The following is a 10,418-nucleotide window of genomic DNA, read 5'->3' as shown; positions in this document are numbered from 1 at the left end:
ATGCCAAAGTCAGCTGTTATGATACTGCCAGCAGATAATCCAAGCTTCCCTAAAACAGCACCAAACATATATTCTTGCACGAAATGTGATGTGCTTTAATGCTTATTTTTGTTTACAAAATTTGCAAAATTATTATTTTGCAAATGTATGATATGGAAAGGGAGACGCTTGTGGCAAATAGTAGTAAAGACCTGCTACAGCCATGCTTGACTGTTGCTAGGGCATTGATAAGTGGTTTCTAGGGTGCTTTGGCTGGTTGCTCACTGGTCCAAGTCAGAAGATCTCTGATTCTCTCGGATGTTTTAGTCCCTGTAGGTGCAGTCTTAGTTTAACATCTGCTGTGTGGAAATCTGAAATCTCATAACTTGCAAACGACCTGTAATACTGTGAGTGATTTGTGATGTCACACCTACTCTAAAGTCTCTGATTGGTTGTTATTGCTTTTGTTTGAGGGCTTTTCTCAGCTGATGGCTCTAGGGAAGGAAAGGGGGTGTGGCTTACCTTTTCATTCGGATGTTAATATTTCATCAGCAGCGCACCAGCTTTGAGAGGAGTAATCGCTGCTTCCATTTGGAGATATGAGGCACTTGACATCAGGAGGTGTTACAAAAGAGAGGGGTCTACACACACACACACACATGTATAGAAAGACACGTGTAAGAGGTTTCACCAATCCAGCTCTCTTCTATAGGTTAGCTGGTGCAGTGGACATGCTCTGAATGAATCATGGGCTATGAGAGGAATTTCATGCATCTTACTGACCGAATGCAACGTGTCTCTTTAACATCCTGCCAGCATTACTGTCCAAAGCACTCTGAACATGTTACAGTGTAGTGAAAGAGGAAAAACAAAGAGGAAGCATTAACAGAAACACTCTGTCATGGCCGTTGGACACGGGTTGCATGCTGACGTCTGGGGGGACAAGCTGTAAGTTTTTTATCTATACACTATGTCTAGAACAGAAATTGCATCAGTCAAGAGGACTGTCTGCCCTTCCTCACCATATGTCAATAATCTATCAAGTCTAGTGAGTGTTGGGTGTTACACTGTAATACCTCACCCAGTTAAGCAGTGTAACTGTTGTGAGTTACTCATTTGTATGGAGTTTCATGGTAGGCAATGCGTTCACTGCGGATGTACATTCACTTAAAATGTTCTTCGTTTGTTCTCGAACTTCAAGTTAAAACTTGTTTTATAAACATGTGTATCTGTTAAATGTGACCTACAGCAGATGGGAGAATATAGTGCACTGATAGTGTCGTTAATTATTTCAGAAAAAAATGTGACTGTTGGGCAAAAATGACTGTGGTTGTTAAGGTGTTTTTAGCAGTTGCTAGGGTGGTTGATTAACTCAGGGGTACCTAAACATTTCATCCCGTGACCCCCAAAATAAAAAGGGGCTCAAGACCCCCACTATCCTCAGTGGTGGGTAAGGTATACAAACATTTCTTGCCACATGTACAGTACATGCATTTTTTCCTCATTATTTGACTTGTTGTTATACATAAACCAAGATTTATTACGATAGATGGTCAAATTTCATTAAACTGGTTCGAGTGCTGATGGATGCATGTCCTCTTTATGCAAACGCCTGAAGGCGATAGCCTTTCTGACTGCAGCTCTTCTCTGCTCGCCTCCCTGCTTTGTCTTTGGCCGGTATTAACCAACGTTTAATTTCTTCAAATAAAAATATCCTAAGCACAACAGTTGTGGCCTGGGGGTTAGAGCGTTGTGCTTGTGATCAGAAGGTTGCTGGTTCAAATCTCAATGCCAGCAGATCATGTTTTGATTTGTCTTCAACATTCAACACGATATATAATATCATGCAAAGATACCACACTTTGTTCTTTTTCTTTATTGAATCATACAATAATAAAAAGATCCATTTGCCAGTAACTATTTTTGTTGCATCGGGTATTAGTATTTGAACGTTATTATTAATAATATCGCTTACACAATTATACCGGTATTGAGGGACAGGCACTACAATGGTTTAGATCTTACTTGTCAGAAACATTTAAATGGGGAATCATCCAATCTAACGCAAGTAAATTATGGATTACCTCAGGGATCGGTTCTGGGACCCGTGCTGTTCTCCATATACATGCTTCCCCTCGGAAACATTATTAAAAAACATGGAATTAGCTTCCATTGCTATGCAGATGATACTCAGCTATATATCTCATCAAGACCAGATGATTCCTCCCAGCTTTCCAAATTGGCAGAGTGCATTAAAGATATACAACATTGGATGACCTGTAATTTCCTTCTTTTAAATTCTAATAAAACAGAAATATTACTTATCGGACCAAAGACACGCAAACCAAATATTTCTGATTATAAACTGCAAATTGAAGGATGTTGTCACGGAACGTATAGTGAGAGAACCCAAATGCAGGCAGTAATTCGGGGTAACAGATTTTAATAAAGTAAAAAGAAAAACAAAAACCCACGAGGGGGTAAAATACAGGGGATAACAAAGACAGCAACAAAAGGATGAAAAACTCACGGCGGGTAACCAAAAGGACGCTACCGCTGGGACACAGCGTAGGGACAAATCCTCAGAGCAGTTACACAGAGCACAGTTACCGACAAGTATGACAACAAACGAGCACAGGACAGAGAATACAAGGGATTTAAATAGGGAGACGAACAAAGGATATAACGATGGGCAGGTGTGGGTAATGAGACACAGGAGGAAAGCTATACTAGAAACGAGAGGGGCGGGGCCAAATGACGAGACAGGAGAGAACGCATATTATGTCCTGATTGACAATAATATGTTTTCTCCACATAAAACACGTGGGTCCGTCATGATTCTGCCTCTAGACCAGAAAACCAAGACAAGAGAAGGCAGAATCATGACAGATGTACTGTTACTCCAACAAATACAGTAAAAGATCTAGGCGTTATATTAGACAGCAACCTGTCATTTCAAAATCACATCTCAAATGTCACAAAAACAGCCTTTTTCCACCTAAGAAATGTGTCCAAGTTACGAAATATTCTGTGTGTTGCAGACGCGGAGAAGCTTATTCATGCATTTATAACCTCAAGACTTGACTACTGTAATGCTCTACTTAGTGGTTGTCCTGCATCATCAATAAACAAACTACAGTTAGTTCAGAACGCAGCTGCCAGAGTTCTTACCAGGTCCAGAAAATACGATCACATAACCCCAATGTTATCAACCCTTCACTGGCTACCCATCAAGTATCGTATTTACTTTAAAGTTCCTTTAATCACTTATAAAGCCTTAAAGGGTTTAGCCCCTACCTACCTAACAGAGCTTCTATCACACTACAACCCATCACGCTCTCTAAGATCTCAAAACTCAGGACTTTTGATAATACCTAGAATAACTAAATCCACCAAAGGGGGTCGAGCTTTCTCATACGTAGCACCTAAACTCTGGAATAGCCTTCCTGATATTATTCCAGGATCAGACACACTCGCCCAATTTAAATCTAGATTAAAGACGCATCTTTTCAACCAAGCATTCACTTAATGCAACATATGCTAAATAAACCACCAGGAGATGCTGACATTAGATATTATTTACTAGAACAATTGCATTTATTATATAACACACCATGTAGTGTGTTTTACCCTTTCTTGGGTTTTTCATTTTTCCCCTGTAAAGCTGCTTTGGAACAATGCAAATTGTGAAAAGCGCTAAATAAATAAAATTGAATTGAATTGAATAATATTGTTCTATAGAGAGATCTGTGAGTAGTCTTTTTCCATTGGTCTGAGGATGTTACAGTGATAGTGAAAATGCTGTCATTATTAACCCTTTAAAGGGTTTTTCACTTTAAGGTCTAAGTAGCATTACATTGTGTGTGAAATGTTCATAACTGTGTGAGAATAGGCTGTGAAATGGCGGTTTAAGATCCGAACTGGTATTCAGAAGGTTAAGAGTTTCATACTAATATGTGTTGAGAGGCTCTACAGCGACAAGCAAGAATTCATAAACTATGCTCACTTGAACAGTGCAAGAGAAAAACCCATCGCTGTGCTCTCATCTGTTCACCGTCAGCTCGCCGTTTATCGCTCCTGCTGTCTGATCCCTGTTGTCCACAGACCTTCTTGACATGTATCTATCACCAGCACAGTATCACATGACACCGAAAGCACAACTAAAGCTTTAGTTCGACTTATAATGTTGGATCTTGAAGCTTCCGGATGTTGTTAATGCACTTGTGCTTAGCTTCACACCTGCAGTGAGTTTGTCATTGATGGGTTGGTAGAAGATTGAAAAAAAGATCATTTTAAGGATCCTGCTTTTGAGTCATTCGTGTTTTGACCTGTTTTTAAAATATCCAAACTCCCTGGTGCTGTGAGTTTTTTTTATATGTTTTCTTGCATGCTTCTGAACCCCCCTAGAAGTAGGCGTGTGTATGTGTGTGTGTGTGTGTTAGCAGCGTTTAGACGGTTCGAGAAAACGTGCCCTCTTGTTTATCTAATGACAGCTTTTATTATATGATGCTTTTGAAAACAATATCCGGGCGATTCTCATGAAACCACTGAAAGTATAGATTTGAATAATCAGTAAAGATTTGAATTATAAAACAATACAATTATGTATAACACACAAATGATCATAAAAAATATAATTGTGATCTCTACCTCTACCTAAAACATAATTTTGACATATAATTTAATTCATTATTTATTTGATTGTTTTTTCGCGAACACGTTACAATAAGGTGCTATTAGTTAACATAGTTAAAGCATTAACTTGCATTAATGAAGAATTTAGTTTTTCAGCATTCATTTATCCTTGTAATGTTAATGTAGAGTTATTCATGTTATTTCATGGTGCATTAACAGGTGTGGTTCAGAGCTGGTTGGAGCTAAACTGTGCAGAGCTGTGGCCCTCCAGGAACCGAGTTTGAGACCCATGGTTTACAGCTTCAAACACGAAAAGCTACATTTTGAACTAAATACCAACTAAATTTTTCTCCTCACATGTGTCTGACAAACCCTCATGCAGACTGTGAGATTGTGACAGTTAGTCACTACAGTGGCTTTTTCAATGATGGTTGTACAATGTTCTGGATGAGTGAGTGAGTCACTATCAGTAGTGTAAGGCAGTTTATTTTTTCCAATGGCGATATATTCAGAAACAAATAAATGTTTTATTGCTTAGAGGTTGTTTTGTCATAGCTTGGGAGACTACCTGATTTTTCATAAACAGTATGCATTTTAAGTAACTTTAGTGCTTCTTCTTGAATTGTATCTATGAGATGACACAATAGGCCTACAGTTAGCACAGTTTGGAGAATTTGGTCTTAAAAGAAATTGATGAAATATGTTTGCGATTGTATTAAAGGTCCATTGTAAGAATTTGACATGTTGTGACATTTTTTCGAATGAGATAACGTATTTACGAAAAACACTCTGTAGAGCTTGCGTTGTATGTAGATAGTAATAGTTCATTCTAAAGTAATAACAACATAACGCTTCAAGTTAAGTCAGCTTTATTTATATAGCGCTTTATACAATTTTCATTGTTACATAGCAGCTGTACAAGAAAACATTGACTATAAGCAAAACATATAAGGTTATGCAAGTCAAAACACAGGTCAAATATCAGACAGACTATAAATTCCTATATGCAGTGTTAATTAAATAAACTATACAATTATCCAGCCCCCCCCCCCCCGGCCAGACACAGAGTGCAAAGCAGTTTGCAAACGCTGGCAGGGAACCCAAAACTCCATTGGAGTTCCCTCTGGAACTCAGAGGGAAAACAGGCCTAACCAGGGGATTCCAGTTCCCTTCTTGCACTATGTAAGGTCTTTATACCTCTGAAGACCCAGTTATGTACTGTATATTATGTTGCATTTCTGTCAATAGATCCTCCAAAATGTACACATTGGACCTTTAAAATAACCAACTGTTAATTGCAGACTTATTCTGGTAAATTTAAACAGAGCTTGTGATATTGTCATAATCGCATCTGAAACTGCAGAGGAGACACGTGTGAAATTACTGCAGTTTCAGGAGACAAATCTGACCAGCTGTAGATTAAAAGTCAAAACAATACAAAAAAAGCGTTTAGAATGACATGGAATTCGCCCTTACATTAGCCCTAAATGGACAAACAGCTCTACATATGTTGTAGCACGCCAGAAATCTAGCTAGAATCAGCGACGCAATTATAGAAATGTAACAATAACTTCGCAATTGCATCCGGGGTCACGTTAATACATTTTCTTAGAGTTGGACGACAGTGAAACTTAGCGATGGACGATGGCATCTGCGGCGTTATAAAGTGAGGCGCGTCTTAATACAAATTAAGGCTGCGCAGACACGCATTCTCTTTATAAAGTTATAAAGTCAGGCGGGTCTCCACAAACTGTGCGTCCTCTTACACAGTGTGAGCTTCACAGTTATAAAGTCTGGCCAGTCTGTACAGCTTATATCCCCCTTAGCCTTGTTCATATTTGTTTACACTATAATTTGCAGCACAGAGCAGCAAGAGTAACGCAACAAAAGTTAAACATTTGTTTAAATCATGATGCCGGCTCAACATTGTGATGTCTGTCAGCCAGCTGTCATTTTCTTTAACTTTGTAAAGAAATATTGTTGCTTGATTGGCTAGTATCTGATGACTTTTTGTTCAATGGAAAGTCTTTTGTACTGTCGTGCTTCGAAAGGGAGGGGTGAGTGGAGGACTGAGAGATTGGTTGCAATTCTCAAACTAACCACTAGTGGCTACTAAAGAAAAACACGTTGTGACTTTAAAGGTGCTGTCTGTAATACATTTACTGTATTAAATCAAAACAATATCTGAATGTGTTCGTGGACATTTAGGAAACATGCTAAGTTCATGGATCGGTTTGTCCAAAAAACAATGCTATAGCCAGTTATTCTTCTCTGAAATGATTGTTCAGTGCTTTGTTTTGGTCTGTGTGACCCCGCCCACTGATTTACCCACTAGTGTATTTCGTCAGCTCGGTTGCCAGTTGGTGACAAACACAGCATATTGCAGCAATCAAACAATCTGGGTAAGAAATAGCAGATTCCACCCTTTCCTGTACTATTACTTTGCAAACTTAGAAAAAACGTCTATATTCTATAACTTATGAGGAGTAATATACAATTTTATTAGTTATTTAAACAAGACAATAAAATTGCCCATAAATGTGACCTCCGGAGGACTCAACCTCTGAAACGGGCAAATATAACCCAAATATAACCCAAACGTACAAATTGGCAGATTAATTTACAGTGTAAAAGTCAATGCTTTCCATTAAACTCCTGTAAGTTATTGCGTTTTTTCTATTGTATATACATATGTACTTCGCTTTTCTTCCTTTTAGCTGAAATTATACAATCAAAAAGTTCAAGGCACCTCAGTGGGTTAAGTCCAGTCATGCGTGTAATATAAAAGATATTAATATTAACAAGATGCGCCACTCATTAGAAGGAATGGGGAGGAATGCCACGCTCAATATGGACGCTCTGGCGAAGGAAGTTCCAGTTAAATTAGCCAATCATCAATATTGAATGACGATTTTCTGGTGGTTGCGTATGTTTATGAAAGCACAGAGATGATGAGATGCGTCATAATGACTGCAGAAATGCTTGAAGACTGATGCACCAACAGCACAAAGTGGGTCAGAAAACAATTCACAAAATACACTAATCATCTCTTTTTATATCAATTCAGCCAGCAGAATGACTGTTTGAAATATGATTTTAATGATGATGTGTTTTTGATGATCTGTTTATGAAAGAAATGTTCAAAGTGAAATATGTATTATATACATAATATCAATGTATTTTCTGCAGCATTGCGTGCAATGGGACGTAGCAGCCTAAATCAATGACTAATATAGACGCTTTAGGCTCATCCATTATTTATACTTCTCAATACCCGTAATTGCACCTGTTTTCCCGGAAAAATATGTTCTTGTTGAGAACATTTGTTATCCGTCACCTTGTAGGGATGTTCATATTTGCATATAAGCTTTGGATTGAGGTAGGCCTGCTTTTTTTCTTTGATGAAAAAAAATTCTGATGGAAATAAAACTTAATTTAGTGGTGCTGGTCTAGTTTTTGTGGTAGTGGTCTAACTTTTGTTGAAACTAGTAACTTTGTATTAGCACCTACTATTGCTCTTTGTATGACATATTGCTTATTGCTCCCTCAAATTCTTTGTAAGTCGCTTTGGATAAAAGCGTCTGCTAAATGACTAAATGTAAATGTATTTAGGTTAACTTTGGCGGTTCTTCTGTGTTTCGTTTTGTAATCCTTTGTTAATTCCAATTTGATATTGAACATCTTATCAGTTAACGGTTAATGTTCGTATAAGGAGCGTCGGTACTCGTTTAGGGAAATTAACCGAAATGAGCATCCCAGGGAATGACCTCCTACGTCTGAATTTCTGCTGTGAAGGAGCTGCTCTTTTGTTAGGCAGATCTGGATGTAATTGTGTTTTATCACTTGAGTGTAGACCTCATTCAGGGGGTTTTCAACATTTAGTTTAGACGCGAAATGTGAATCGGACCTTACAGATGAAATTTGCCGTGGAGTCTTTGCAATGCATTCAGTAACTTTACAATGCGCATATATTTAAAGTTTATAATCAGTTACTTTTTATATCGCACGCTTAAAAAACTAATAGTGAAAAAGCGTATATTTCCAAAGGCATCTCATTGAGGACACTATTTCATACACATCAAGATATTCTGTAACACCGGAACTGTTCATTTACCTTCTGGACAGTGACTTTCTGGCTCTTTTAAACAACTTTTGGCGTATTTCAATATGCAGTGAGATGCCCGATAATAACAAATTTCTATGGAGCGTTTGTTATGAAATTCATTTAAAATATTGAATTCATAGCCTTATATTACTTTTATCCAAAGTTTGGATTGTTATTATTGGTGTCAGTATTTTTTTTATATATATTTTCTTTTCTTTTATATCTTTTAATTTAAGACATAATTTTATTAGCATATTGTTAGAACTGTGCTTTCGTGGTTATGTAATTTTTATTACTGTGTAAATGCATTTATGCCGCTTTAGAGTCTGTGTAAATATACATTGTGTTTGGCTGCACTAATCCCATAACAAGAAAGACCTAATGGAATGTTATTAAATGTGTTTATTATGTTACATAACGTAAAGTCCCTTTCAAAAAAAATTATTTGCTTGCCTATTTCATTTTTTATTTTTACCGTGGCATTTTCGCCTGGTTAATTTCTGATAACGCACTGTAGATACTGTTTAATGCTCTAAAGATAAAATATGTGTCATGATCCTGCCTCTCCTTGTCTTGGTTTTCGAGTCTTGTGGCAGGATCATGTCAGTCCCATGTGTTTTGTGTGGAGAAAGAGCATTGTTTTGGTTTGAGAAGCCATGCTCTCTCTCCGGTGTCACGTCTTTTAGCCCCGCCCCCTTGTTTCCCTGTTAGCAGTCCATTAGTGTTAGTCTTGTCTCCAGCCCTGATCCATCTTTCCCTTAGTGTTTCAGTCCGCTCACCTGCCTCGTGCAATCCTCCTGTTAGCTTTCCCTTAGTGTTTCATCCTTGTCACCTGTGGCCACTCTCCCTGTGTCATCAGTCCTTGTTAGTGTTTCCCTTTATCTAGCCCCAGTTTTCCCTCTGTTCATTTTGGATTTTGCACACTCACCCTAGTCTGTCTGGATTACCCGTGTTCCTGGTCAAAGTTTGTGGATTATTGATTTGTTACTCTCAGGACTTGGTTTGTTTTGTCCCCTTGAGGGAGGCTTTAGTTTACTGTCTTGTTTTAGTTCATGTTTTCCCATCGAGGGTCTTTTCTTTTAATAAAGTTTTGTGATTTGTATCAAGTCTGCCTGCGTTTGGGTTCTGTCCACACAACCGTGACAATATGTTCAAAAATATTTTAATAAATATCTTTCATAAATTCATATTTCTATACCGTCTGGTTATTATAGTTATGTTTTAGGTTTATTGTTGGCTTTTTGTTGTAGTATTAATGTTTTGAATTAACTTTTATTTGTATTTGTAATATTTTGAATTAGCTTTCATTTATTAATTATTTAAAACTTATATAGTTTAACTTAGTGTTCATTTTAGTTGATTGTTTAGCAATTTTGTAATGTGACTCTTTATTTAATTACTTAATATAATAAGTTTATTTTATTTCAGTTTTAGTTTAGTTTTTAATTGTAAGTTTATAATGTTAGTACCTCAACTTATTTTAGTTTGTTTTCTAAGGCAACATTTCTATTTTTGATGTAGACAATGTTTTTCAGATAATATTTAGGCCAATTCTATCTATTTTAATGAACAAATATATTTTAATAGTTGTAGTTTTTGTCTTTTTTTTTAAAGATGTATTTTTGTGGCGTTTTTGCCTTTATTTGGACAGCTTATTTTTTAGAGAGGACAGGAAGTGAAGTGGGCGGGAGAGAGGGGG

The sequence above is a fragment of the Barbatula barbatula genome (genome assembly GCF_947034865.1).
Source record: "Barbatula barbatula genome assembly, chromosome: 19".
Classification (NCBI taxonomy): Eukaryota; Metazoa; Chordata; class Actinopteri; order Cypriniformes; family Nemacheilidae; genus Barbatula; species Barbatula barbatula.
This window is presented reverse-complemented; position numbering follows the sequence as displayed.